At 35.7% G+C, this 26,166-nt stretch overlaps 1 protein-coding gene across 1 annotated transcript in view; it reads left to right on the top strand.

Moving 5' to 3' along the window:
• Nucleotides 1-26,166, top strand: part of LOC129803618 (uncharacterized) — a 477,859-nt gene that overhangs the window by 78,042 nt on the left and 373,651 nt on the right. The gene's annotated exons all lie outside the window — the stretch shown is intronic.

Consider the following 26,166-nt stretch of genomic DNA (forward strand, 5'->3'; position numbering starts at 1 on the left):
CAGTAGAGTCTTGCTATAGTCCATATTTGGTTCAAATTTGACACTTGGGTCGCACTATAGTCCATGTAATTTTTTAAAATTATCAACGATTTTTAGTATTGAAATTGCTCGACGGCTTCCACTTTCTTTGCGATTGTGGTACTTGTCCTTGCTCTCTTCATTGTGGATCACAGTTATCACAACTACTTAATAAAGTTTGCCAAAAATATTAAAATAATTATGCATGTCGCATACTAAAAAACATAACCTAACTTAAAATCAGTGTTTTGAAATCAACGGTCGATAAATTGTGAACTATAGAGCGATGGCTTATAGCGAGACTCTACTGTACTAATTTTTAAGAATTAACTAAACCACTCAAACGTGTTCCTTGAACCCAGTTTGAGTGTAACCCTCTCCATGCATTGGTATTATTAAGGATATTTCAACGGTATTTTCGTATTAGGACCAAATATCCGCCTAAGTTACTTCTCAAACATATCCAAAAATAAACAAAATCGCAATATGCGTTTTCAAGCAATCTCAAAAAAACATGGTTTCGGAAGGAAAAGGAGGGGTTGGGGGAAAACGAGGAGCATGCTCACAATCCTTGAGTCGACTTGTGAGGAACACTGAGGATTCTGCAGAAACCTCTGGTGGAAGGGACGTTCAGCCACGCCATTGATTCAAGGGCTCTACTCTTGCAGTTTTCCTAACGGATCCAACAAAAATTTGCATACATTTTCGAAAATGATTTTTATAAATTAGCTCAGAATAGTAGGCAATTCATATCAAATTCTATCAAACCGTTCTCTCTCAAGCCGGGACTCCCTGTAAAAAGTTCCTTTCGAAATGACACGCTGCAAACATACCGTCCGTTGGCTGCATCGACCGTTGTCGTATCTTATTTGTGGTGTATATGGATTTGGTGCAAGATACGATACAAACGACGGCGTCGCCTTTTGCGTGAAATGCTGACACAAAATAATTGCAGTTACGACAGCGGTCGATGCAACCGACGATTGAAAGTCTACTGAATTCTCTCGTTCAGTAACAACCTTCCCGATTTGAGAGCTCCATCTGGTAGTAGTTTTTTCTATACCGATTCGAAGGTATATCAGAAAGAACTTACAAAAGAAAAACCGTTATGAAGTTCGAAAATTTGAACCGACGAGTTTCACAAAAGAGTGAACAAGTTCATCCAACGGTCTTCCATCCTGCAATTCTACAAAACTGCACCGAAAATTCACTTTTTGCAACAAACGTTTACACACTGTTATTGACGTTGTTGGCGATTGAAGTGTCAAGAATACCGAAATTCTGAATGGCAGAACTTTCAGCGCTAAAGCGCTAAAGGCTTGCATATTAGCCTTCCGGTAAATTTTCGAATACTTTTTGCTTGGCTTTGGTGTGGCTTGTTTTCTGCTAAAGGTTATTACTGAACAGAGTCAATCAGAGCTTATGCCGTTTATTTGGTATTGATAAGTTGGCGGCTGACGTAATCAAGTTACAAATTGGAAAACAAATCTATTTGTATATTAATTTAAGAGCTCAGATTTCGAGTACCCAAAAAAGAGATAAAAATTTGAAGTACGATTTCGAAAAACAAGTAAAAGTCATTTGTACTTCTCATATCGTCCGTATGATGGCTGGAGTGTTTTTGATTCGAATTTCGAAAAGCAAAACAACTAATTAATCCTTTTAACAGCATCTTAACGTGTTATTTCATAAATTTTCTCAACTTTTAGTAAGCGTTCAGTTTAGAAATTCGAAATTAAATTTGAATTCTTCGAACATTAACGACATTTTGAAGAAGTGGGAAGCTATTTAGCCAAGACACTATTGCAGAATCGTGTCTCAGTTGTAAGCACATTATGTTCGTTTTATGCTTTGTACAGGAGATGTTTCCCAAAGCTTTATTTATTTACAAACTGAGTATTTAGTATTTACATTACGTTTCTGTCTTTCGGAGTATTTTATAAATTTATTTTTGCGTAAGTCAAGTGATGTTGACCCCTTGGGAGAAAATTCACCAATCTGGCAATTCTTGACTACAACAAGTCAGAGAAGTTGGCTAGAAGAGTGAGCAACTGTGAGATATGTCTTGAATTTTAAATGACTTATTTTGTGTTCTTGTTGCTCGAAGTTTTGTCCTCATCCCATTAGCAATTTTTGGTCCAACCTAATTATAATTGAGAGTGGCAGATGCCGAGGATTTAAATCTTTGCCTTCACCAAAACGCAAAATCATCAATGCAGAAGGTGTTCTACTTACAGCCTTCTATCCAGCCCAAAGCCTCAGATAGTTTTCACATCATCCTTTTATGTCTCAAGGGGTTTTTTTTTCAGCAATATTTGCAAGACAAACACTAAGCCACTTATAAAAACCTTGGTGTAAAAGAAGACTTATAGGAACTTTTTCGTGATGAGGTTTTCCTTCGACAGAAAAAAATTTGCAAGGGAGAAGAATTAATTTTGGGTGGAAATAAAAAACTAAATTAAAGTTTTAAAAGTACTTTCTGAAAAATATCTTGTGGATCTTTTTTTTCCAAGTCGCGGAGGGTAGTAACTTTTGAAGAGTAAATTCATTTCACTTCCAACTCTCACTTTGTAATTAGCCACACGAGAGTTTATTAGGAGTAGGATGGCAATAAAGAATCGTGGAAATTTGCAGGAAAGAAAAGACAGAATGGAAATTTGATCCTGTGAGCATTGTGGTTAATTTCATGGAGTGTTGAAGATACTTTTAAGTCGATTAATTCAAAGTTAAATTCATCGTGGTACTCTTCATGACGTTTTATGTGCTCTTGCGCTGTTTGTTTTACCTTTCAAGTGTTCTCTTTAGCTATGCACCCCTTGACAAAAATAAAGGATATTTTAGAAGGTCTAGAGACTCCCTATTTTGTCAAACGGGACAGTAAGTCGCATTAATTGACAAAAAGAGCATTTTTATGGTTTGACAAATAAAGCAGGTGATAAAGCACTCAAACTTTGCGATATGCTTGAATCAGAACTAGCAGAGAGTACTTAATGGTCTGATTTAAAATCATCGTCATTATCAGATAACCATTACAATATTGAACACTGAATTTTCGTAATAAAAGTTTAATTATTATTATCATCATTAAGTTTAATTATTACTGATGCAGTCAGGTTTGCAATTTCAAGACCTTTCCAATAAATCCGGTATTGATTCAATCCAGTGAGAAACAAGCTCTCTAGGGTTGTTTCATTGAGAAAAAAAGAGGGTGCGATTAGCATATTTTCCTCAGAAATTTAACACTTTTTAGATAAAATATATTAGGGGAGACCGGGGAGATTTGGGACACTTTTTCATTTTATTTTTATTTATTTATTTATTTATTTGAAAAAATGAAATGCCTTTGAAACTGTGCGTCTCTTAGAGGCAAAATGACAGACAAGAGTTTAATGTGTCCACCGCCGTCTTAGCGTTGGTGACCAACCTACTCCGGAGCCAAACGGTGGAAATGCTCCTTCTCAGGTTGTATAAGCCAGGGAGGGGACAGTACAATGAGGTCAAGAAAAGCAAAAGAAAAATAAGATTAAAGGCAAGAGAAGAAAGGAAGTCAAGGCATTACAAAGGCTTGGATCAATTGCTGTTTTCTCTCTCTTGGTAGTGAGTTCCAGAGAGATACTCCCAATACGAAAATTGAGTTATGGAGAATGCTGCTCGATGATCTAGGCACAACGAGACACGAAAACCTAGCGGATGAGCCAGGCATGAGAAACTCGGCTAAATATTTGGGTTGCTTAGTGATCAATATGCGAGAAATAAATTCAGTAGCACGTGACTGTAGGAAGTGTGGTAAAGATTGCCCTAAAATGGAGTTCGTAAATGGAGAAATGTGGTTTTCATGTTTTGACTTTGAGACACTATTCCAAAAAACCACGATAGTGTATTACAATTTTATGCGGTCTATAGGATACTTATGGGTATTAACTTTATAAAAAGTACTCGATAGAACCTGGAAAACAACTGAGTTTTCTTGGGGAAGATAAAACATTTTACTTGACGCTTTGTCCCAAACCTTCCCGATGTGGGGCAGTATGGGACGCAAAAGGTGATGTTTGGGACGCGTTTTTTCTCGCATAATTTGTATTACTGGAACACGTTAATTAATTTTAAATACCACATTAAAAATATTTCTGATAGAAATAAAAATGTTTCATCTTTTATTTCATACTTAGAAATTAATATTAGTTTTATTTGTACAGTTGAGTCATTTATTGTCAATCAATTATTTAAAGTATTTTCTTCTTATTTTCCATCTACCTTTCTTTTCTTTTTTTTATTCTAAATATTGCAATCATGATTATCAAATTCCTCAGGCGAGTAGATTTTCTTGCAACTCTTAGTTTTGAACTCATTGATGGATTCCTGTTTGATTTTACGACAACTGCATTGTACCTATTTTCTCATTATTTCTCTAAATTAGCTCTCGCCTTGCCTTTTCTGGAGAACTTGTTCGAGAAATTTTCGAAAAAAATAGTTGTTAAATAGATTGGGCAAAGATCGAATATCCTCTGAGAAGGAATTATTGATTCCCAAGACAATGATGGTTTAATTGTCCCTGTAGTTAGAGAAATCTGCTCCACTGGTAAACTTTGCACAAGAGGGAGATTTCCAGTAGAAACTGGGCATTACTCTTCATTTTGAAAACAATTGCATACCACAATCTTGTCGAAAATCAACGTCTCATTCATCCCCTTTCAGGTGTCCCAAACATCCCCACGTGTAGTTTTGGAATTTAAAACCTTTATGTAAAAAACAAGAGCGTATAATCTCTGAAACTTTTATAAAAATATGTTCCCGGATTACACTGCTATCTAATGAGATAAAAAAGTTTTGATTATATATCTCTGATTTAAAATACAAAGAGGAAAACTGGGACGTCAAAATATACAATTTTTATCAATTTTTAAAAAAATGTTCATAGAATTAAAACAATAAAACTGAGGATATCCATTCTTTTAGTCAAGATACATCTTAATATTGCCTACGATACAGTAATGGTTAACTCCCATTTATTTCAAAAATTAATTGAAAAAATCGCCTTGTCCCACACTACCCCTGTCCCAAACCTCCCCGGTCTCCCCTAACATTTTTTAATGTTAATTTTCACCTTTTTAAGGGCAAAATTAACATGAAAAAGAGCGCCTTTAACCCCTAATACACCAAAAAAGGGTAATATTAACACCGAGTTTGGATGAATACTGCAGGGTAAAATTAACATTTCCGGAATGGTATTTTGACTTTTTCAGATTTCTCTCACTCAGTGTTAATTATAATTTTTGCTCACTCAAACTATTTAAAATAGAAAATGACCAATGATAAGCTCAGATAAGTTTATGGTAGCTGAGATTCTTTACAGGTAACCTTGAATTACGTGCAACTTGAAGTGTTTAAATGGGTTCTTTTGAAGGGTCGTTACAGCACTGAGAGAAATCCGAAAAAGTTAAAATAACACTCCGGAAATGTTTATTTTACCCTGCAGTATTGATCCGAAATCGGTGTAAATATTATGCTTTTTTGGGTGTATTAGGGATTAAAGTTACCCTTTTTCATGTTAATTTTACCCTTAAAAAGGTGTAAAATTAGCATTAAAAAGTGTTAAAATTATGAGAAAAAAGTGTTAATCGCACCCCGTTTTTTTTCTCAGTGAAGAGCAGGTACATGACGTTTCCTATCTTTCCCATATGTTTCTAGCGTGCCGAAAAAACTTTTGAGTTTATTAGCTGTTTTCTGTCATTGTAGAATGAATTAGCAAATAACACAAATACAAAATAAAAGCCAGTTTAATATGGAATTGGCAACCACAAACCCAAAATTGGCAACCTTCGTAGTTTTGCAGATATCTCGTAAAATGTTAACGAAAACAGGAAAAAATTACACTAAAACTGGTCGCATTTTTCAGAGCTAATGTCACCCCCCTAGTGAAGAGACTGTAAGACGATATCTCTTATCAGTGATTAACTGCAAAATCCTTAGATAATATATCTGACTCTATCTCTCTCTGAGTTCGAGCATTAAAAAAAATCCAATACTCAATGGGATAATCAAAATATCGCGTACACATTTCAAATAGTAGAGGTTGTAATGAAATTGAAATTCACCATCGAAAGAGAAGATCAAAGGGGCAGAATGTTGATGAATTGAAAATATTTGTACATCATTCACCCTTCTATGATAGTCTCATGATGTGAATTTATATTCCACGGCACAATTTGTAACAGTGTTGGCGGATTGAGTTTGAATTACCCCTCAACTTTGGAAATATGTGTGTAATCACACATTTTGCCACATCTGAGGAAAATTCAATCAAGCCCCATACTCTATTCCACATGGGGTTAATTTCATTTGATCGTCATAATAAATTGCATGTACTGAGAAACTTTCCCAAAACGTTTATGCACTAAATCCACCTAAACTTTGCACAAATCTTATGTGGATCAATGGATTTTGCTGTTTTCACAGCTTAAGGAATTGACTGGCTAAGTAAATAAATTATGGGGAAGTTTACAAAGTATCCTGGGATCTTGTGGTGGTACTCATGAACTTACTAATAATATTGTCTTTATATTTGGCACAAGATGAATTTTTGATAAATTAATATTAGTGAGGAAATCAAGTTTTAGAACAGGAAATGAAAGGTACAGGAGGTGTCAAAAGTTTGTTGCCTCATGTATGTTCGGGAAATCAGGTGCAAAAAATGATAGAAAAATTACTTTTTGAAATGTTTATTTTTGCAAATTAATTGCCTATAATTCGTAGATCTTATTTCTTAAAGCTTTCGGCTCAGACTCCAAGCCTTCATCAGTGGTCAAATCACAAGGCATGAGATTCAGGACACTGCACTTGATTTTAGTAGTATTATTTAAATAAATATTGGCTAGTTTTGTGTATGTTCTCCTAAAGATTTCTTTGTGAGACTTCAAATCTTTAGGAGAACATACACAAAAACATACAAAAACAGACGCACGTGTCTGTATAAAAGACTCTTAAGTTGATTCTTATTTGATGTTCTTTATGCACTTTCGCCACCGAAATCCATCTCGACTGAAGTATAGGCCTTAACTGTAAGACGAAATCTTTTAGACGAATTTGCTCCCGATAATGGGAACAAAAAATTTTCCATATGAGTAACAATTTCGTTCCAAAAATTACCTCGTCCACGAACACAGAAAATTTTTGGAATAAGTATGTTAAAGATGTTGGAATAATATTGTTTTAAAAAAATGTACAAATTTGTTCCTGACAGTGCGAACAAAACAGCTGAGTGCAACAAATTCTGTTCCAAATTCCAGGAACAAATTTGAATAAAAAGAAATCAACTCAAATTTGTAGACATTCCACCGTATCAAAACGGTTCCAAAAGATAACTCTAGCAAAATTGTAACTGCATTTCGTAACAAAACTGTGAAGAAAACTTTTTGGAACAAACAAATATCTTCTCTATGTACAAATTGATTCAAGAAAAAATTGTTTCAATATTTTGGTCAGTGTCCAAAAGTTTTTACCATGTGTATCGAGACAAAAAGCTGAGGGATCCAGCGCCGTAGTAAGATCGGTGATCTTATTCATTCTCCCCAATGGTACCCATCTACAACTCGACCTAGTAGTAAAGCCTAAAATAGATACAGGCTGATCCTCGAGAATATTTAGCCTGTAAAATTTAGTAGTAAAGATTTATTCCAAACTGTCATATATTGGTTTCAGATCTAAGGCTTAGCCATATGGCTTAACTGTTATAATTTCTTATCAGTCAAGATTTCTTAGAAAAATTTTACTTAGGATTGAATTATTAAGGGAAAATGTTCTATTAGATTGTAAAAAACCAATAAAATTCGTTGCTAGGGGAAAGTGCTCATGCTTGATACTATTGAAAGCTTCGTAGCGACTAAATTTTCTATGTTTCACAATATATATGTGACACATCGCAACCATATTTTAAAAACTATGAGAATGTAGCCAGTTTTTAAGATATATTGCGGAGTCATGTTTATTGAGAAACGTAGGAAAAATTTAGTCATTACGAAGCTTCGAATGGTATCAAGCATGGGCATTTTCCCCTATATATGATTTTGAGACCTTTGGGAACTGGGCTAAACCTCTAGTCTGAAGACCGCTATACACTGAGGACTTAAGGTCATCAATAATGGGACCTTTGCATAAATTTCTTTTATATAATCCTTCACTGCCACATTTTACAAGCTAAATGTTCTCGAGGATCAGCCTGAGTCTATTTGGCCCTAAGGAACCGAGAAGGAGTGTTCGTGGTCGATGTAACAGTCCGCAATGAGAATGGTACGGATTTGCTAGGGGAGAGGAAGATAAAGTCATCAAGTATGCGTCCCTGCTATTCGCCGTAGTTGGCACAAAACGTATTCCAAAACATAGCATAGATCGCTATCGTAGAGGCCGTTTTATCGGAGACTCCTTGCGAGTTTTCGTAACAATTTTGCTTTTACGGAAAAAGAATTGTTAGCGCTTCTCCAATCGTCCATAACTCACCTGAGTGTACCAGGCATCAAGGTGAACATAGGAATTGAGGGGAAAAGATTGTGAATCGCAAGAGGGTGACATTAGGTCTGAAAAATGCAACCGGTTTTAGTGTAAAATTTTCCCTGTTTTCGTATACATTTCACGAGATATCTCCAAAACTACGTAGGTTGCCAATTTAAGGTTTTCGGTTGCTTCTTCGTTATTAAATTGGCTTTTATTTTGTATTATTATTTTTTGCTAATTCATTCTACAATGACAGAAAAGAGCTAATAAACTAAAAAGTTTTTCGGCTCGCTAGAAACATATGGGAAACATAGGAAACGTCATGCTCCTGGTGAATCGTATTACCCTCCCATTTAGACCCCATTTGATTATATTTAGAGGTTATGTTTTTCTGACATGTCGTATACTTATTCACATCTTTCTATCCAATGACGTAGAGTGGCCATCATATTCTTTATTCCAGTTTGCACTTTTTACAGCCAGGTGTCACTACTTTCGCCTTAAAAAATCCCTTAATTAAAGGCTTAATAAGTACTTATTTTATGCACTTGGTTAAAGCCGTTATTTAAAAGCATTATTATTATTGCGTATTGTATTTATTTTATAAAGACAAAGTTGCTGAACTTTTGTTGCAAACATTTGAGACTTAAGTTATGGAAATTATACTGTACGACTATACGTATAAGCTAGTAAATCAATAGCCATTTCCATCTCATTGAGAGACTTTTCCCGACTTTCCCTCATCCTGAAACCTCAACAAGTGCATCAAGAAAAAGGGGGAGATGCCTGTTGGAATATTTTCCATCAGAAAAATAACTTTGATATTGAGACGATCGGATGGGAAAAACAAGTTGGAGGAAAAGTCAATAAACATATCACCAAATTCCAATTAAAACTTATTTTATTAATATGATTTTTCTTTTCCCTCCACTTCTTGGGTGGAAAACAACTTTTCCTATCACATACACTTTCCTGTAATTGAACTCTTTTTCTCAATCACTTCACTCTTCTTGGGGGCAATTTGTCCTTCTGCCCTTTCGTAGATAACTTTCGCTAAGTTTAATAGTGGAATTAATAAAAATTTGCAGTTTAACAAACTTTTATTTTCCACTCTTATTTAATTGATGTTTGGTCTACGGAGAGGGATAATTTTTCCACACTCTGGGAACGTTTGAAGTTTAAAGGGAAACTTTTTATTAGAAAATAAGGGAAGTATACCTTTAAAGTTGTCCTAGCTCTTTTGCTGAATATTTAATAAAATTCCAATGTTGAGATAAAAGACACGATAACTCATTCCACGCAATTTTCCAACTTCAAAATTCATGAAGTTGTTTGTACTTTGGGTTCAATGGAGAGGCTACCCTTCATCGTTCACCCTATTTACAGAAATTATCCAAATTATTCAGTGTATTTCCTTATTAAAATTACATCTTACATGCGGGAGTCAGTTGGACATTTCAGGGGTTCTTTTATGATTCACGCTTCACTTGTCCTGGATCTTGACTCAAAGATGCAGACAAAGGACTTTCTACACTGTCTTATATGGCTTCTGATTTTTTTTTCACAAAGTTGTATCTCATGGAATGCAATTTAATGAGAACGACAGGCATATCGCGATGTTTTCAATAAAATTCAATTACAACCCTGTCTGGAAGGTTTCCGGGAACCACATCGTGTCTTCTTCTTCAAATTGAGTTAAATTTTATTGTGCTCTGGCATCCACCCAAAATCCCACCCACTCAGACCTATTGTCTCCATAAAATCCCCCTGAGATGCAGCTTAAATTACAATTTTGATCAACTTATGCGATTATTTGCGTCGCCCAGAGAGAATGCCTGAAAGATTCTACAAGATGCATTACGCAAATTGAGGAAGAAAAGAAGTTGAAAAGTTGTGGGTGAAGGGGTATTTTTTTTCGGGTACTACGACGAAACAATAGTGACAGGTTTCGAGATAAAACGAATTTCCCAGGAGATGGGTTCTCTGCAACAATCATTCATACAGCAATTAACTTAAGTGGCACATAATTGGTGCTCTGTATATCACAAGTGGTTTCGGCTGGAAAAGCTACAATTGTGGATCCCATTTAGAATTGACAAAAGGGCCTTGTAATTCTTATATCAAGGGGTTATTTATTGGGGGAATTGGGTGGCAAAATTTCCCATTTTATTCAGAATGCATTAACGGCAATGGCTAGACAAAAAATAATTGATACAGGAAGTGTATCGTTCAATTTTCTCTTTGGATCGTTATTGGAGCTTTGAAACAAGGGGTGGATAATTGGACAGTTTTGTGAATCGTGAGTGGCAAAAATCGGCAAAACGACGCCGATCTTTCCTAAAATATCGACCATTCGTGCGCATGAAAACGAGGTTGAATTAAAACCCTCAAATTCAGTCAAAACGAAGTTAAATTTAGATGTAAGGCTTAGCCATTTGGCTTAACTTCCAGTAGTCTTCTATTTAGTTAATTCGTTGCAGGTTTCTCTCCCGAAGTATACGCTTGAGAGTTATTTCTTTTGAAAAAACAGAGACTATGAAAATTTGAAAGTAAATCTACATGGGGATCTATTAGGGTAAAGTGTATAATTTGGAATTAGTGTTACAAGTTGGACAATTCGCCGGTACAAGTTGGACATAGCTTTTTTCTTGATAAATACAGTACAAAATTTGTTTTTAAGCAGAAGGAACCAAATTATAAAACTAAAGCATTAAAAATATACAAATAAAAATGAAGTACTAAATTTATCAAGACGAAAAGCCCTGTCCAAATTGAACCATTGTCCAACTTGTACCACTGTCCAACTTGTACCACTTTACCCTATTATATCACTGAATGGATTCTTTAAGAAAGACAAATTTTTAGTCTTGCCCAGAGCTTCCGGTCCGGATGTGGACCTTCTTCAGTGGTCGACTAGATTGGACTACGTTTCTGATTTCCTGAAGTTTCGTTACATTTGGAAAATTGGTCCATTAAAAGTGCCAAAAAGCGCTTAATCAAGTCACATCAAAGTTTGAGGAAATTTAAAAAAGGAATAGCAAGGAAATTATTATTTCTTAGTTAAAACCTTGCCAAGTGATTGGCTGCTGGAGATGATCTTCCAATTTTCAAAATATAAATAACCTAAGGAAATCAAAAAAGAAGATTGTGTAGTCCAAGGGTGAGATAGAACCGTTTGAAACCAAATAAACGTCAAAATAAGGTTGTCTATGCAGCGTTTTGACCATTGACGTACAATTCTATTTGACGTTTATTCGACTTCAAAGGGTTCTTGCTCACCTCTGGTCTAGTTGATCACTGAAGAAGGACCACATCCGTACTGGTTTACTGGCTTTTTATACGGTATTTTCTCTTTCTCAGTTTAGGCTCAGAAGTTTCAAGATATTCTTCTATAGTTTAGGAAAGTGTACATCCCCTAGAGGGCGTGTGTCCTGAGGTTCCAAGTCGACTCACGATGATCCTTGAAAAGATTTGGTATTTAAAATTCAGCAGTAAAGATTTATTCCAAAGTGTTCTACACTTAGGGCTTAGGATCATAGATTGGAGGTCCTTTACTTAAATGTCTTTTACCTAATCCTTTACTGCCAATGCCAAATTTTACAAGCCAAAATATTCTTGAGGAACAGCCTGAATCTGTTTCGGTTTTAAGAAAAGAGGTGCTTCAATTTAATTTGAAAACGTGTCCCGGCAAAAAAATCCAGAGCCAAAATCACAAATCAGTCAGAACCCAAGAATGAAAATTTCCGGAAGGACCAAGATCCCGAAAATCCAAAATGTGGGAAATTTTTAATTCCATTTTTTTGAGAGAAAGGAAAAATTCCTATCTTTTATAAAATTTTATAAGTTTTGCTGTTTGGGCAAAGCGAAATTTTTGTGTTTTGGGAGAATTTTAGTTTCGTTTGTTAAGAAAAAGGGAAATTTTCTGTCTGATAAAAGCAAATTATTGGCTATTTGAGATTTTAGTCTCTTCGCCATTTTCCGGAATTTTGGTAATTTCGGGATTTTAGCTTTCCGGATTTTGGATTTCGGGATTTTGACTTCAGAGATTTTGGCAACATTGGGATTTTAGCTATTCAGATTTTGGTTTTCGGAATTTTTGCTTTCCAAATTTTGGATTTCGCGATTTTAACTTCCAGGATTTTGACAACTTCGGGATTTTAGCAGTCCGGATATCCGGATTTTGGGATTTAAGCTTACGTGATTCTGGCCATTTTGGGATTTTAGCTGTTCAAATTTTGGTTTTCGGAATTTTTGCTTTTCAGATTTTGGATTTCGGGATTCTGGCTTCTGGTATTATGGCTATTTCGGGATTTTAGCTGTCATGATTGTGAATTTCGGTATTTGGGTTTCTAGGATTTTGTTCATTTTTGGAGCTATCTGGATTTTGGATTTCGGTATTTTGACTTTCGGGACTTAGGCCATTTTGGGATTTCAGTAGTCCGCATTTTGAAATTCAGGATCTTGACTTCCTGGATTTTAAATTTCAGGATTTCGGCTTCCGGGATTTTCGCCATTTTGGGATTTTATCTGTTCAGATTTTGGGTATCAGGACTTTTCTCTCCGGAGTTTTCGGAATTAGCTTCTGGGATTTTGGTCATTTCAGGATTTTAGCAATTCAAATTTTGAATTTTGGGATTTTAGCTTTTCGGATTTTGCAGATGAATTAGAGGAATTACGGTTCGATACAATGTAGCAGGAGATAGACGGAAACACTGAACCTTTCTTGATTTTCCCTATTTTATTCTCTACCACGTTTTGAGGATGAACTTCCTTTTCATCAGGTCTATAATTCAATTCAACAATTTTTCAGAAACATTTCTATCAAAAATATGTCTGTGAATTTTCTTACATCGAATATTATGGCAGGGAAAATCACGTGCAAGTGGGAGTTGTTACACTGCACTTGGACTTGGACCACAACATTGCTTGGATTTTGTATTTCGGGATTTTGGTTACCGAGATTTTGGATTTCGGTATTTCGGCTTTCGGGATTTCGGCCACTTCGGGATTTTAGCTGTTCAGGTTTTGGTTATCAGGATTTTAATTCTCCGGAGTTTTCGGAATTTTGGCTTCCGGGATTTTGTACATTTTGGGATTTTAGTTGTCCGAATTTTGGATTTTGGGATTTTGGCCATTTCGAGATTTTCTATATACGGAATTTTGGCTTCTCGGACTTTTGCCATTTGGAATTTTGACTCCCTCAATTTAAATACAAAAAGAATAATTTCTTATTACTTAATTTCAAATCTTCCAATTCCACTTTCATTTATATACGCTACTCAGACCGATTTTATCGTTTGTGTAGTAAGTTGATCCAGTTGTACGCCTCCCAGTACTTATACCTATTATTAACCCTTTAACCCTAACGGTGCAGAAAGCAGTGAAAATTATTCTTTGACTCCCAGAATAGTGGAGTGTAACAAATTTTCATGTGTAATTATCCTCATTCGCATGAGACATTTGAGCTATATGGTGAGATTTTAAGTGAAATTAAATGGGAATTGTGTTGAACCCTCGTGGCTTTTGTCACAGAGCGCGCCGCTCCACAATGAAGTCCCTTCCCCAGAGGACTCTCTTCTCAATTCCAGGCATTTTACATCCCTCCACGTCAAACATCAACTTGATGCCTTGTCACATGGCCATGTCGATGAATTGGCGCCCCCACAGACAGCAAATGCTTGATGCATCTAATACGAGTGGTTTCGGAGTTAGTATAATTGCTCCATGGTAATTACAAAACATGGAAACTGAAGGAGAGGGTGTGGGTGAAAAATGGGGTGGAAATTTGCTATGAATACCTGGGATGCTATGCACACGACTATACCTGCAACATGTGGAGCTCATGCTTTTACAATTACGAGATGAATTTCATTTAAGTCAGAGGAATAGGGGTAACACTGAGACATATCCCATTTATATCAATTTTTGCACAATCACAACAGAAATTTTCAATATTCCTCTTCCATTCGGCAAGAATCTTTTCCCAAATATTTTCCATTCATTTAGTACACTCCAGCTTGGGTATATTAATTAAAATTCCAAGATATTTCCGCTTGTGATTTTCCGTAATTATTTTGCAAATGGAAAAGTACAGCGAATGGTAAATTAATTCAATTAATGGAAATTTGGTGTAATGAGTTGAAAAAAGATTCACGGCAAAGCAGCTTTTAATAAAGTTCTGTATTTAGGCTGGTTCTTTTTTTTTCCCGACAAATTGAATACCAGATGCTTTGAGATTTCTCAAATGACAGATATTAGGGAAATTCTTGAATTAAATGGAGTGCCTAAGGAGGAATTCTATTATTTAAAAGGGAAATAAGCAGAGGTAGGGTAAATGTGCCAAATTCCGGCCAGCTTGCAATTCCGGCCACCTTTTGTGTTCCTCAAATTTCCATGAATTTTTAGTTCTTACATACTCTAGAGATTATACAATCAAAAAATAACAAAAAATATATCTTCGACAAACGAGATGACGTGAAAAAGGCTTTGGGAGAATTCCCGAAAGGCAAAAATCTATGAGAATGAAGGTGGCCGAAATAGGCCACCAAAGCTATGTCTACATTTTTATTCATTTTAAAATGTATTAAGAATGATTTTAGAGCAAATAAAGACAGTAAACTGTCTACAAGGTTCCAAACAACACTCCTTAAGAAGAAGGAATAAAAAATAAATTTGTATTAAAAATATTACATTTCAAACTTGAGACCTTGGCGCTTGCATGCAACTATGCCGAAATTTGGCACACTTACCCTATTACTTCTCGTTGAAAGTTTTTCTTTATTACATACAATTTTGTATGGAGTTAGTATATGACTTTCCCAGTAAACACTATCTACAAGTATTTTAGGCCACGCCCCCTAAATAGGCACAGTCAGAAAATTTTAAAGATTTTGCAATATGCTATGACGTTTTTTCAAACAAATCATCTTCACTATTTGGCTTTGTTTTTTTTCCATTAACATTTCACTATTCATCTGTTCGTGAATATGAAGGTTTTATGTATTGAAAAAATAGGCCACGCCCCCTCAAAATAGGAGTATAATTTTAGTAGCTTAAAGTTATTCTGTTGGGCTAACGTTTGCAGCAATCTTTAAGGAAAATTTATGAAAATTAAATTCCTACAGTTTATGCTGTTCATATAAAAAATAGGCGTGGTTAGTAAAGTATACGTAAAATTATATTTTGCTCAGTTTTAGAAGAAATGTCTAGTACTAGAATAGAATTTACAGTTTGTGTATGGCAATGCTTGAAATTGAGACTACAGAGAATCCGAATATAAATGTATCTTCAAGATACTTAATAAAATATTTTCATTTAAACATTTTCTAAGGGATGTGGCCTATTTTTATGGGCAGAGCTTTCGTGAATAAGAATTACGATCTTGGTATTTAAAAGTACAATATTTAAGCTATTCTGAAATTTTAAGAAGAATTTCGGTTCGACAGAATGTAGCAGGAAATAGACGGAGACATTGAACCTTTCTTGATTTTCACAATTTTATTCTCTACGACGTTTCGAGGATGGATGTCCTCTTCATCAGGTCTACAATTCAATTGGACAATTTTTCAGAAAAACATTTCTATCAAAAATATTTCTTATAAATTTTCTTATATCGAATATGGCAGGGAAAATCACGTGCAAGTGGGAGTTGTTACACTGCACTTGGACTTGGACCACAACATTGGTTGGATTTTGTATTTCGGGATTTTGGTTACCGAGATTTTGGATTTCGGTATTTCGGCTTTCGGGATTTCGGCCACTTCGGGATTTTAGCTGTTCAGGTTTTGGTTACCAGGATTTTATTTCTCCGGAGTTTTCGGAATTTTGGCTTCCGGGATTTTGTACATTTTGGGATTTTAGTTGTCCGGATTTTGGATTTTGGGATTTTGGCCATTTCGAGATTTTCTATATACGGAATTTTGGCTTCTCGTGGTGGGAGTTTTTACACTGCACTTGGACTTTGATTACAACTTGATCCGAACGGATCCGAGCGGATCAAGTTGTAATCAAAGTCCAAGTGCAGTGTAACAACTCCCAACTGTACGTGATTTTCCCTGCCATATTCGATGTAAGAAAATTTATAAGAAATATTTTTGATAGAAATATTTTTCTGAAAAATTTTTCAATTGAATTGTAGAACTGATGAAGAGGACATCCATCCTCGAAACGTCGTAAAGTATCATATTGTTTTTTAGATTTTGCTTTGTTCTATTGTTCCTTTTTTTCTTCTGCTCATTCTTCATTTCATTTCATGAGTAAATACCAATATCAATTCATCAAAAGTCTATAATACAAAATTATTGCCTGCTTGCAGATGAATTAAAACTCGTACTTTGTTGGAAAAAATTATTCGAAGAAAGTTTTTTTTTAGATTCTTTGACATACGTTACCCCTTAATGGGGCGTGGCCTAAAATTTTTTATAGGTGGAGCTTATACAAGAGACTTAATACTAATTTTATTCGAAATATTGATTTTAAATTAAAAAAAAAATCCCAATAAAGTGTAGGGGGTCTCAAACCGTCTTTTGCTTCAGGGAGCTTTATATAAAACGGTTTTGAGATGTGCTTTTTATCATAACAATTCACAAGAAATCCAACAAAAGAAGCTGAAGGAATAATCTTCAGGGTTTCGCCGACATTCTCTCAGACACCCAACCACTTCTGGAAAAAGTCTTATCCGTGAAAGTGCTTCATTTTGTGGGGAAATTTTATTTTGTGCCAATCACACAAAAGAACGTTCCGAAAGCTCGCAAAAAAGGAAACTTTAATGTTATTTTGGGATTTAAAATCTATATGTTGGGTTGTAAAAGATGTTTAGATGGGTAAAGTGTGAGAGTTAGAGGAATGAAAAGAAGCTTTAGGTTTCTTTTTGGAGTTTTCCACATCTCTTTCCTTTACATTCGATGGGTTATCTTTCTGTCTTTTCCCATTCACGTCCATTTAAAGCTCCTTGTGCTAGAGCAATCGAATGGTTGTAACTTTTCGAATTACGTCCATATAATCTCCTTCCTGAGATCTCTTGCCTCTGGTAGCATTTTTTCGGGTGCGGCAGAAAGGGGATGAACGGAGAAAAGAGTGAACGGAGGGAGAACAAGATTCCCGGGATTTTATTCAAGCCATCCAAGGGGTGGAAATGAATTCGACTTTGTTCATTCGGCGGGGGTGGTGAAATTCCTGCTTCACATCTTTCAGAGAAAAACTTGTCTATAAACCATTTAATAAGAGGATGAAACTTATACAAACAAAACGACAAAACTTGAAGTTGTTCTTACGGATTAAATTTTTACCGCCTTCCCAAATTCCCTTCACATTTACGTAGTTTTCTTTGCCTTTTTCCCCTTTTTTTTTTAAGAAACTGCAAAAGAAGACAACTGCAAATATTTTACTTGTTCCATCCTGCTTTTCTTTCAACAATCACTCAGACCCAGGATACATTTTTTCACGTTTCCTCCAGGTTTTGCCTCAGGGCTTGGAGGAAGACCTCCTCCAGGATGAGAGGACTCATCCTATGGCTCACATTTTTTCACACCAGAAAGTGTTGAAATGCAAACTAGCACTGTTGCTGGCTCTTGATTCTGAACCCCTATTCAGAGGAGAGGTACAGGGCTCGCAAAAAGTGTATCTTTCTTCTAGAAAGCTTCATTACCCATTTACCTTTTATTTAACTTAAAAATTATTATTTTTTTATAAAAATAAATTTGTTCAAATTCTCCGGAGAAATAAATTCAGAGTTTGACCTTGAAAAGGGCATTTCTGTATATGACCGAAATGTGTTTCCTGTTGTCCACGTAAACATCAACACATTCAATTTCTGATAGTTTTGAAGTTTTCCAAAGTTTTCCAAAAAATACACATTTTTAAAAAAAAAATCATATTACAGTCATGATCTGTAACAATAAAATACCTAAATGCATCTAGAATATTTTTATCTTCCAAAAATATGGCATTTTAATGAGCATTTCAACTGAAAATTATTTATTACAATTTCTACAAAATAGTTCTTTCATTATTAACTCATTTTCTTTGAAAAAGAAAATGGGAAAGTTCCTGTGTTATGGTGCTATTCCAATGAAAAATTAAGGGGGAAATCTTTCTCCTAAACAGATTTTTTAGCACATGACTGTTCTCATCTGTTTCTGCATTATCGACCTGTCTTTCAGTTGTTTTCCGTCTCAACTGTTTATCCCAGTCCTTGCTGTGTCATAAAACTACCAAACAGTCGTGACAAGAACCTACAGTAAGAAAAGTCGATATTGAAGAATCAGTTGAGAACAGTAAAGTACTAAAAAAAACCAAGGGAAAACTTTCTTTAATACATTTTTAGTACATAACCATGCTCGTTTCGTGATTTTGTGTTACTTACTTTTCTTTGTGTTGGTTCTTGTCATGACTGTCTTCCCCAAGATAGAAACCAACACAAAGAAAAGTCGATAATGTGGAAGCACTTGAGAACAGTTATGTCCTAAAAAAGTATTAATTTTCCACTGGAATAGATCCATTATTCATTCAAAAATTTGATGAACAATTTAAGAATATTACACTATATTAAACTTATTTGATTTTTTTTTTAATGATAATAATAATTTTTCCAATGAATTTTGAATTTTTATTGTCGAAAAATGGTTAAAAAAAAATAATGAAACAATTTTTACGTTGAATCGCAAAAGGACACAATTAGTTAAAAGAGGTGGTCATTTATTTAGAACGGTGCCGGCCGAAATCCCGTAAAGTAAAGATTTTACTTACTTATATGGCTGAAACGTCCCTTTAAGGGACCGAGCCTCTCGTACTAACATCCTACGGTCCTGGCGACTCTCCGTCAGCTCGTTCTAAATCGTAGTATAGGTCGCTGTCGTAAAGTCTGCCCTAAATATTGCTTTTACGGAGAGGGGTTGCTAGCCCCTCGCCCAATCCTCTCTAGAAGTACCAGATCCCATATTCGTTAGCCTCAGGTCCGTGACTTCCCAGTGGGGTTGGTTACCCAATCTTCTATCATTCACCTGAGTATATTGGGGCTTACCAGGCATCTAGCCCATTTGGTGGTGAACATAGGCATTTAGGGAAGAGGCTCTGTGTTGAATTACCCTCCCGAGGAATGGCCAAAATCCTAATATCCAAAATCAGGACAGCTAAAATCCGGAAATTACGAAGCGAAAGCCAAAATCCGAAAAGCAAAAATCCCGAAATGGTCATAATTCCGAAAGGTAAAATTCGAAATCAAAATCCCAAAGGGAGAAAATCCAGAAATCCAAAATCCGGAGAGCTAAAATCCCGAAATGGTCAAAATCTCGGAAGCCAAAATCCGAATTCTCAAATCCGGAAAGCAAAAATCCCGAAATGGCCAAAATCCCGGAAGTCCGAATCCCCTTATCAAAATTCCTAAGAGATAAAATTCCGCAATTCAAACTCCCGAAAACCAAAATCTCTAAAGCCATAGTCACAATAAAGCCAAAATCCCGAAAACCAAAATCTCATAAAAGCTAAAATCCCGAAAGACGAAATGTGTAATGGGTAAAATCCTGAAGGGGACAAAATTATACGGAGGATAATGTGTAGAATAATTTTCTAAAATACAGAAAATTTCCCTTTGCCTCCAAATGCAAGTACAATCGTGGGGGTAACTATGACACTTTTAAAAAGTCAGGATTTTGGCTTTTTTGATCTTGGCTTTTCGAGATTTTGGTTTTATAGATCTTGGTTTTCGGGGTTTTAGCTCTCGGGATTTTGGCTTTCGGGATTTTGTCTTCTCGGGATTTTGGCTTTTTTTTTAGGATTCTGGCCCATTCAGTATTTTGCCTTTTCGAAATCTATCTTTTTGATTTTGGGTTTTTGAGATTCTGGTTATCGGGATTTTTGCTTTCGGGATTTTATCTTTCAGGATTTTGACCTAGACCCATCAAATGTTTTTTCATCTTTTTTTAATCGTATTCGTATTTTTTCAATCTAAAAATATATTAAAAAATATATAAACGGAATTTGTAAGGGGTTCAAAAAAGTGGTAAACCTTTTGTAATATCTACCAATAATATAATATAATATGAGAAATACCAAGATTAAAAAGTGGAGGGTCCTTGAAATCCACTAGTCGATATCTCAAAATTCTTAATCAAATACATACCTCCTCCTAGGGCGTTAAAATCAAGCTTTTTTTAACCGAATTTCAGGAATCAATTTTGTTGATAAACCCTGTGGATCTAGGAATCCTTCATGGTTTCTTTGAAAGCAAGAATGTTGAGGAATTTTCCGCATGTGTGTTGTGAATTATTTTTCAGTACACACATCAAGTGGAAGAGTGATAAAAGGGAGAGAGAATCGTTGCATGAATTCAAATATTGACCTTCTGTCTGCTTTCACATGCCTTATCTATCTTCTTCTGTGTACATCAGTGACATGTTTGGTCCATCCCCATCCTCCCAATGAAATATTGTGTTAACATCCAAAAAATTACATCATAGGGGAGATAAAGTGCACTCTGACGATGATGTCATCTTTGCAGGCCTTGAAGGGGCTGCTCACTATGTGGAAACTTTTGCAGGAAAGTCTATTCTGCTCCCACCCCCAAAAAGAGGTGTACACCAAATGCGATTTAGATCCAAGAATTCACGTGGGAAAATCCCCAACAAGACGCTGAATCTTTGGGAATTATGTTCTTTGGGCCATTTCTACGAGAGGATTTAATGTTGAGGAAATTCCACAATTTCTCCAGAGCTAGGTAATATAGGGGCTTGACTTGAAATTCGTCATGTGGAAGAGGTTATACGAGTAACTTTAGCCCACAACAAGACACTTTGACGGATATCTTGGCCCCATTTCGAAGAATTAAACAACAATTAGACCCCTCGTCTGTTTCTCATGTGATACCCACCCAAAACAATTTTCCAATGATTTATTTTACACTCTGGTGTTTGAGGGATTTTATATCTCTATGTGCCCAGGGATTTACAGAGTACTTCTTGTCCAGGAAGTTAGTAAGGGATTTGCACGTCAATCAAACTCAAATAGAAAAGTCTGATCCTCTGGGTGAGGAGACACTTTAGTTTGTGGAAAAGGCAATAATTTTGTCAGAATGATAAATGCATGGTATTTACTGATGTTTGCCATATTTATGTAACTTGACCAATGTGTATTTTTTTATTAGAGGACGCCTGTGCTTTTGTAATTTTATAATTAAATGTGAAAAAGCTCCCTCGAGGTCTCTTCAGTTTGTGGAAAATTGACTAAAATGTCAGCAAATCTAATTAACATAAAATGGTGCTATAAAACTTCCAAAATATTTATTTATCTCCCTTTTATTGCTCGAACTCTGCGCAGAGAGCAATTATTTATGTATTTTTCTATAGTGCATTTTTTTTTGCTCCGAAGATTCATATTTTACCACAGATTAGGAACAATTACTTAACGCTGTTTGTATCTTTGTCCGGTCTGTACCTTTTGGTCACACTAGAACTAGAGGTCAAACGGTTTGAGATAACAACTTGCGGTTTTTAAGGGGCCCCTTATATAAACTATTGTATTATTAATATGCCATTTGCTTTTAAATTATTCTGATTAGGGGAGGCTGGGGCACCACCAAACACGGGGTACCACCAAATACTGGGATTTTTTAATCGGATATTCGACTTCAGAGGATAAGACCTATAGGAATTTATAGGCACTATAGGGATGCTTGTCCACTGAAGGAATGGTCGAGATAGTCCAAGTAGTTTAGAAATAAAAATTATTGTTTGGTGGTACCCCGTGTTTAGTGGTGCCCCAGTTTCCCCTATATTTATCCTATTGCAAGATTTAGCAGCAAAAAGACCTACTATGAAGAAAATAACATTTGATTCTGGTGTTAATCGCTATGAACAAAGAGCACCATATAATAACTTTCAGTAGCCATACAGATGATAGGGTTTAGGTGTGTCAAAGGAATAAAGGACTAGGATTGGTGGGATACGGCTGTCGACTGGGTTAACTTGTATCGAACAAGCCGTACGCCCAACAATAATAAAAAATTAGCTATTTTTGATTAAAACTTTTTTTATTTTGATCAATTTATGCTTGGAATTACTCATAAATAGTAGCTTTTGCTATGATAAGTATTTTTCGTTTAGAATGGAACTTGGAATATGTTCGGTCAGTTAGTTCCACTTAATGGGGATTTTTTGATATACGGATTATGACCTGGCTTTGGATTATGTGAAGTAGAAATTGAATAAATCCAAATCCAGGTCATAATATGTGTTTGAAATCTTAATTTCATTTTTCAATTCATTTGTAACCGCTTATCTCAGTCTGGGTCGTAGACTTAGGAGATCCACAGTGAGTGAATAAGGAGAGCCAGTGAATGAACCGTGAGTGGTAGACTTCAATCTTCTGAATACCGAAGTTAGGAGTCCACGCCTGTCGATCTTCCGGTACTTTAGGAATATGTTCACGTTCGATCCCAACGCGCTAATAGATTTCCTTGTTTGTAAAGAAATTCCTACATTTAGGTTCAAGGCCCAAGAATCAGGTCCTTGCCGCAGCTACTGTGAGGCGGTCTGCTTTGTGGTTTCCGGCCATACCTTTATGTCCAGGCACCTAATGTAGATCGACATCACATTTCTCTGAGAACGTTTTTAATACTTGTCTACACTCAATTACGAGAACAAAACACGACTCGCATCCTGTAATGGATAGAATTGCAGCTCTACTATCTGAAAAAAATTGAACTTTTCTACTCTAAAGGCTAGATTCAAGTCAACTCCGAGTACTAAGCAGGATAGCGATGAACTAGGCCTGAAATACTGTAGTGTACTGGCCAAGCGGCACTGATCTGCTGATTTGCAGCTCTAAGCGGTATTAACACTGCTCAGAGGACAAGAGGATCCCTCAACACGAGAACCGTCTGTAAATAGAGCAGTCGCATCGGATTCAATGATCGCACAAGAGCGGTCATTCTAATCAGCTCTCAAGTTAAGTAGGGGAAAGTGGTCTGCCTTTGAACGCTGCAGCCTTTGAATGATTTAATTTTTCTCTTATTTCCCAAAGCGAAAATTCTATTATGTGAACTATGTTAATACTCTTAACTATTTTCTATTAACTTCGATTAACAAAATGGAACTTTAGATTCGGGGAATAGATGAAAAATTGAAGCATTCAAAAGCTGCCGCATTCAAAGGCAGGCCACTTTCCCCTATTCTTATAATTATTTTCTAGGGTAACCTCTGATCAATGAAGAAGTAATCCTTCATTAGAAGGACTGAATGCCTTGAAACAGGTTCATTTAATATTCTCGTATAACCTGACGAAATACAACTGACCCTGACGAAATACAACTGACTTTCCAAGTTCCAGCTCAGCGTAAGCTTAGCGCTGCCATGCCAGCTTCCAAATTTATTTAAAATGAAAGTAGCGCCAAGCTTAACATAACCTGTAGAGCAGTGTTTTAAAAATTTTTAATTAATATCCTGCCTCAAATTTTCAGAAAAGAGCAATGGGTGGAATCCAAAAGGAACACAGAGAAAAAATTGAATTGTCTGAAGCTTGAGTCGTTAGAAGGTAGTGCGCTTTCCCCTACATTCACGCATTTTTTCATTTTTCCGACTTTCGGTAAGTTCAGATCAAATTTGCTATTCACTATCCGATCGGAACAAGAAATAATCGGAAGGAGATAGGTTTGGAGAATACAGCAGGGGCGGTGTTACATCCCAATTCAGCGTTTTGACGTTGTCCTGGGTCATAAAATTGCAATAGCAAGGAACGCTTCGGTGTTGCAGTATCACTTATTTGTGTCTCTTGCTCCATTCCGCCCATGATTTCACTAATGCATGGTCCAAATTGATCAGTTGTTGTTCTTGGCGATGCTCATTGACCATTTCGCTTGATTTCAGCAGCTATTTATGAATGAGTCTCCGTTGGTCCTACCAAACGCTAAGCATAGTCTTCTTCCTTATGCGATTTCTTTTGATTTTGTTGCTTGACCAATGGAAAACTAGAATGTTTTGGGTTTGGATGCTTAAGCTGTGTCAAAATGCACCACCCTCATGTAATCTTAAACGAATTTGAATTGAAATTTCTCAAAACAATATAGGAAAGATTTTGAAAAATAAAATTACCAGAGCATCGAACTAACAAGGGATACTTTACTGCTCGAACTCAAAGAGAGAGCAGTTATAATCGACTTTTTTTTCAACTTGTCACTGTTCTGGAGCTTAAACGGTAAAAGATATCGACTCCCAGTCTTCGAAGGCCCCCAATAAAAAACAAAATCTCTCAACGTTTGTTTTTCCCCCGTCTAACCCCTCTAAAAACCATGTTTTTTTTTTTCTCAAAATTGGCCCAAGCTTTTTCAATGATATTCGGATATATTTTAGAGCTAGTCCAGGCGAACATCTCGTCCAAACACACCTATGACCGGAAAATTCGCCATTTTGAATTATTGATAGTTAAAAGTCAACCACATTGGAGGGTCCATTTTTCAACCGATTTGGTTAAATTAGGATTTTTTGGAAAGGTATTGAAATTCTAAAACCGACTGCATCGGTCTTCATCGGTAATGGACCGGTTAAGTTCCGATTTTTGAATAATTTTACATCCCCAGTAATCAATATTCCCTAAAAATAATGTTTTTTTGGTTTTTCTCAAAATTGGCCCAAACTTTCTCAATGATTTTTGGATATGTTTTAGAGCTAGTCTAGGCGAACATTTCGTCCAAACACACCTATGACCGGAAAATTCGCCATTTTGAATTATTGAAGGTTAAAGGTCAACCACTTGGGAAGGTCCTTTTTTCAACCGATTTGGTTAAATTAGGATTTTTTGGAAAGGTATTGAAATTCTAAAACCGACTGCATCGGTCTTCATCGGTAATGGACCGGTTAAGTTCCGATTTTTGAATAATTTTACATCCCCAGTAATCAATATTCCCTAAAAATAATGTTTTTTCGGTTTTCTCAAAATTGGCCCAAACTTTCTCAATGATTTTTGGATATGTTTTAGAGCTAGTCTAGGCGAACATTTCGAAGAAACATACCTATGACCGGAAAATTCGCCATTTTGAATTATTGAAGGTCAAAGGTCAAATACTTTGGAATGCTCATTTTTCTTTTTGGTTAAATTTGGATTTTTTAGAAAAGTATTGTAAATTAGATCCCGGCTGCATCGATCTTCATCGGTAATGAATCGGTTAAGTACCGATTTTTTGATTTTCAAATGCTTTTGTGATTTATGAATCAATTTGATCTCTGATAGATCAGTGATACCAAAAGATTATGCAAAAAACTAATTCACGGTGAGCTCTATCTCGTGAGTGCGAGCATTTCGCAAAGCTGGGACGCTTTGCCATCTCTTTTTATTAAAATTAAAAATTATTTTAAAAATACCAGAACTTTTAGGTATAATTGTATTTTTTAGACTATGAAACCATAATACGGGCTTCAGATCTAAGGCTTAGCCATAGGGCTTAACGGTTTGCGGAGTCTTTGCTTTTTTCCATTTTGTTTTTCCCAGTTTGTTTTTGGAATCTTTGTCTTAGGTAGTCTCTGTTTTTTGGATACTTTATCTTTGAAAATCTTATCTTTCATATATTTTAAAGAAGTATATTTTATTAAGTTAAATAAATGAAATTACAACGGTGTTTTTTGAAGTTTTTAGTTTCGTTTACACACTTTACGTAGATTTTTTTTTAATTCTTTT

The sequence above is a fragment of the Phlebotomus papatasi genome, chromosome 2 (assembly GCF_024763615.1).
Source record: "Phlebotomus papatasi isolate M1 chromosome 2, Ppap_2.1, whole genome shotgun sequence".
In the NCBI taxonomy this organism is placed as follows: Eukaryota; Metazoa; Arthropoda; class Insecta; order Diptera; family Psychodidae; genus Phlebotomus; species Phlebotomus papatasi.